Source organism: Sander lucioperca, chromosome 6 (genome assembly GCF_008315115.2).
Source record: "Sander lucioperca isolate FBNREF2018 chromosome 6, SLUC_FBN_1.2, whole genome shotgun sequence".
NCBI classification, from domain to species: domain Eukaryota; kingdom Metazoa; phylum Chordata; class Actinopteri; order Perciformes; family Percidae; genus Sander; species Sander lucioperca.
Genome location: NC_050178.1, coordinates 16507450 through 16512657, shown reverse-complemented (window position 1 = coordinate 16512657; position 5208 = coordinate 16507450). Strand labels below are relative to the sequence as shown.

Genomic DNA, 5208 nt, shown 5'->3' with positions numbered 1-5208 from the left:
TATGTTTTTTTTTTTGGGCATTTTAGGCCTTTATTTGACAGGACAGCTGAAGACATGAAAGGGGAGAGAGAGAGAGGGGGAGAATGACATGCAGCAAAGGGCCGTAGGTCGGAGTTGAACCCGGCCCGCTGCGTCGAGGAGTAAACCTCTATATATGGACGCCCACTCTACCAACTGAGCTATCTGGGCGCCCAACATCCTACTATGTTGATTTGACTGTGAATGTCTGGTCTATTGTCATTCTATTTCTATGATCTCACCATGAATACAGAGGGGAAGTTCTTGTGAGGTTTTCATGGATACAACTTTAACTTGTGTTTTGTTGAGCTTTTAACGGTAACTCAGAAAACTCCATTCACTGATGAAGACTGTGAGTTGTGACCGTTTGAAAGTGTGTTCATCGAACAATAAGGTTTGCTGCATTTTATATTTTTATTATTGTTAACAAATCCCATGAAAAGACCCAAAACAACAATGTATATATATTTGTTTACCTCTCAATACTCTCCAACTTCTCTCCTCTGTGGCTCCGAGCCCATTAGTTCCCACTGAAGATGTGAAAATAAAATAAAATCTAATCAACTTTTAAAACTGGTCACAAATGTAGTTTCATTTAAAATTGTAGTTTTTAGCATACATTACTCAAACAGGAGGAAATTTACAGCGGCGGATTAATCCACATTTGGTGCTCTAGTGAGTATTTGTGGCAGCAGGACGGTGTGTGTGTGGGATTGAGTGAAAATAAACTTGAGTGTATGTTCATTGTGGTGGAATGTCCACCACCTCAAATTCAACAGCATGTTGTGGTATGATGAGACTAAGGGAAAGCTTAGACAACATCAGGTCATTCACAGGTCACAGGTCAGGGGACGAGAATATTCGGCCAGTCTTCTAATAACCAAAACTGTTCATGTATAATTAATTATGTTCGTCTCTACAGATTCAGGGAATCTTGGCAGCTGCATGATAAGGGAATGTGTTGTCTCAGGACTGTCAGTGGGCCAACCACACTTCCCAGAGAGAGAGAAATAGGCTGAACTAGGCTTTAGGATCTTTGTTAATGGTGCCTGCAATATCTTTATTTACCTTAAAGGTTCAGCTAAACGTGACACCTCCAGCATGAGTTTAAATACACCTACAGGAAGACCGGAACTTCAGAGAGGTTGGGATGGCACTACACAATAACACATCGTGGTTAAACTGTACTGTCTGCTTAATTGTCTCCTCAATTGAGTGTTCATTAAATGCTTCTGTGTAGGTCATACGTCTTCCGAACCTTCTTCACGTATGTGAATGAGAAAGAGTGCTGCTCCTGAGTATTTCCGTTAACATTCATGGTGATGGAGTTGATGTTTGTAACAGTTTTTGGACACTTATCTGGCACAGAGGAAGTAGATATTTAGGATTTGGATACACAGAAAAAAATGTGTTAGTAAAATGCAATGTTTGGCTCTTTTCATGGGATTTGTTGATAATAAGGAGAATAAAGAATATTGGTCTTGTCTTATCCTTTGAAATTCGAAGGTAAGAACATAAAGGTAACATGTAGTGGCTGCATTGCATTCTTGGTTCTATGGTAATGTTGGTGTAGAAACTGGGATCACTCTTCCGACACTGGATTTCATTCGGTGTGTTTGTTAGTCAGTGAAAATACAGCTCGTGGAAGTTATTTCTTGATACCATCAAAACTAATAAACGAGGAGGGTTTATCCCAAGTAGAAGAAAAAAAATGGTTTTCAATGGTCCATTTGTCTCATTAGAAATAAAAACATATGTGGCTGGGTTGGCTCAGTTGGTAGAGCAGGCGCACATATATACATATACGTAGAAGTTTATGGCTCGACGCAGAGTTCCAGGGTTTGAGTCCGACCTGTGACGATTTCCTGCATGTCTTCCCCCTCTCTCTTCCCTTTCCCACCTAGCTGTCCTGTCCATTAAAGGTGGAAATGCCCAAAAAAATAACCTAAAATAAAGACAAATGATACAAATTCATATGTACAGTAGATATTTATTACAGAAGGATCAGATAAAACAAACCTACAGCTTACACTGAATGGACTCATACAGCAAAGACCTGAGTAGCACGTTGAACATGGACAGTACAGTCACTGTATTTGTGAGCAAATTGTGCTCAGTAGGGTTGAAAAAAGTAAAGAAGTTACAAAATTTACACTGAATCTGAAGTTATTTTCCACCTTTCTACATGTATTGCAGCACATGCTTTTCATCCAAGCTGGAGTGAAACCAGACTGAAAATAGTTCGACATCTGTGAGTACTTTTGGAGAACCAAGATGTGTTGAATTAACTTTCACTTTTTCTTATATTACACACACAGCAGCTACCGCTGCCTGCAGTCTGAAGGCCAGCAGATTTGTAGTGGGTGTGTATTTGCATAAGCTGCCTCATAGTGAAGAAGAGGAAGAGGCTTAGGCAAGGCGCTAATGGATCAGTACATCCAAAGGGTCTTAAAATGGTCTACATTCATCTGTCTCACTGAAATAACGGAACCTGCAGCTGCTTTTTTGGAAAACTGTAAAGCAATTAGGCCTGTCAGGCTCTCATGCTGTTTAGCCTTCCCAACAAAGTCTGTATCCTGTATCAAATGGTTAGTTTGATGGAGATAGGTAGGGCAATACTTAGTTTAGTTTATTTATTGTCACATACATGTATACGCTGAGGATTCTCTGCCCAGGAAGACAACTTCAGAAGGCCCAAAGCCCTCTGATGTTCATTGAGGAAGTCGGTTTTATTTGATCTTCACTTATAACAGGAGTCCTGAATTGGATGGAAAAGCAGAAGTGATTGGTACAATTTTCAGCTCTTCTAATTTTAATGTTTCACAGAGATGTTGAGCGGACTGGACAGAACTTTTAGCTCTCGCAAGTAGGTATGATGGGATGGGTTTGTTCTGCATTAGTTGGGTTCCTGCAGGCAGGGCCGTTCCCTATGCAAGATGCTGTTTGGGGGCCCCTATTTTGTCAAACTACAATGGGGGGTGATTCAGACCTTTAAGATGATCCATGGAGATGCATCAATACATTACACTTTAGGAGGAAAACAGGCTAGATTCGTAAAAACCTTTCTCAAATTCAAATTAAAACATCTCAAGTTGACCCAAGCAATTTAAACCTACACAAAAGTTAACAATGAGGCTCCTCTACCTCAATAAATGCAACAGATGCAGGATTTTCCTCAAACAGGTTTATTTAAAAAAAATTTAGAACAAAGAAGGCTACTTGCTAGTGGCTACAAATAAAGTAACTTTATTTCTCCCTAAATATATTGAGCCCGAACGGGCTGAACTTGCAGCTTGGGGGCCCCCTAATGGCTGCGGAGGCCCTATGTATCCGCATAGTCCACCTGTAGGAAGAAACAGCTCTGCCTGCAGGGACTGACTGAAGACATCTTGGCTAGAAGAAAGCTTGTGCTAGACTGTGTAAACCCAGCCCGATTTATCAATCCTGCTTCCGTTACAATTTTGCGGGGACCAATCACAAACTGGCTTATCCACCTGGCGCGCTATTGGCGGGTTTAACACGATGACGATAGAGAAGCGACCAAGCAGCTTCTTGTTCACATTCAACATAGCGGCCACCGAAGCGCAGCGTGCCGCTGTCGCTGCTACGTCACCCGGAACGTTGGTCTGATTGGTTGAAGGACTATCCAATTGCCATACAGAGCAGACTCCCCTGACTAATGTTCAATCTTAAAAGATTGAGCTTGGTCTGGTGATAGCCAGACTAAGCTTGTTGCCTTTGTATGAAAAAGTGCACGTCCATTTTTTCTACAGAAAACCAAAGCAAAAAAAAAAAAACCCACAAAGAGCATGGCTTGCTAACAACACTTAAAAGACAGAAATGGCTCACACAACACAGTGACAGAATGTGCTACATGCAGTGTGGCATTGTTAAAATGGTTTCCTCATTGAATCATTTAATTCTAAAAATGTATACATTAATAGCTCGCATATTTAGAGTCAAATTAATCATCGAGGAAACCATTTCCTAACACCAATGATAAACCTAAAGCACACGTATTCCAAAAACAACTTATCAACCTTTTTTTGCTTCTGTCTATCTGTCCAGATAAAAATGTTTGGTGTGTGTTTTTACAGTGTGTTGCCCTCTTGCTAGAAGACTACCCTCAGAAATAAAACCAAGTGGCTCAGGGTAATATGTAATATAAAACAATATTATTCAATATAATGGTCTCATTTGTTTACAGCCATGGTGCCAATGACTCTAAATGATGCTCTGTTAAAGCTGCACGGATTGATTTTGTGGCCGCTCGGGAACAGAAGCACTCGGCAACAGCGTTATGGCTAACGTCTTAGCAAACAGTTTCCAATTTAGGGGTGACCGGGGTTGGTTGTCACACTGCTTATCACAGCTACACTACAGGCCACTGCAACAGTGTATTTGATATGAAACCGTTTTCCTGTCATCCTGCTCATTTTGCACTGGTCATTTTGTGGCACACACACAAAACATTAAGGTGAGGAGATATTTTGTCATTTTTATTACCCTGCGACGGGGATTGGTTGTCACAGTGTTTCAGAGTGTCTTTGATGGTGAAAATAAAGGGGATACCAATTTCAAGGCAAGACCTTAAAGGAACACGCCGACTTATTAGGACTTTAGCTTATTCACCGTAACCCCCAGAGTAAGACAAGTCGATACATACCCTTCTCATCTCCGTGCGTGTTATAACGCTGTCTGACGGTTCCACCGGTAGCTTAGCCTAGCACAGAACCTGCAGGTAACTGGTTCCAACTAGCCTACTGCTCCCAATAAGTGACAAAATAAAGCCAACATGTTCCTATTTACATGTTGTAATTTGTATAGTCACAGCGTGTACAAAAAACAACGTAACACAGACACAGCCGTCTTCTAACCGTAAACAACCGGGGAACTATATTCTCAGAAAGGCTTGCTGCAAAGCAAATCACTCCCCCCAAGTAGCAGAACTTTGCTTTTCTGAGAATAGAGTTCCCAGTTTGTTTACGGTTAGAAGATGGCTGTGTCTCATGTTACGTTGTTTTTTGTACACACTGTGACTCTACAAATTACAACATGTAAATAGGAACATGTTGGCGTTATTTTGTCACTTATTGGGAGCAGTAGGCTAGTTGGAACCAGTTACCTGCAGGTTCTGTGCTAGGCTAAGCTACCGGTGGAACCGTCAGACAGCGTTACAACACGCACGGA

At 41.2% G+C, this 5208-nt stretch overlaps 1 long non-coding RNA gene across 1 annotated transcript; it reads right to left on the bottom strand.

The window, feature by feature from the left end:
- Window positions 1-1988: 1988 nt before the first annotated feature.
- On the bottom strand, window positions 1989-3515 carry LOC116034594. Its single transcript, XR_004101145.2, has 2 exons — window positions 3362-3515; window positions 1989-3329 (listed from the first exon to the last, which is right to left on the bottom strand). It is a non-coding gene; the product is annotated as an uncharacterized LOC116034594 (long non-coding RNA).
- Between the last annotated feature and the right edge of the window lie 1693 nt (window positions 3516-5208).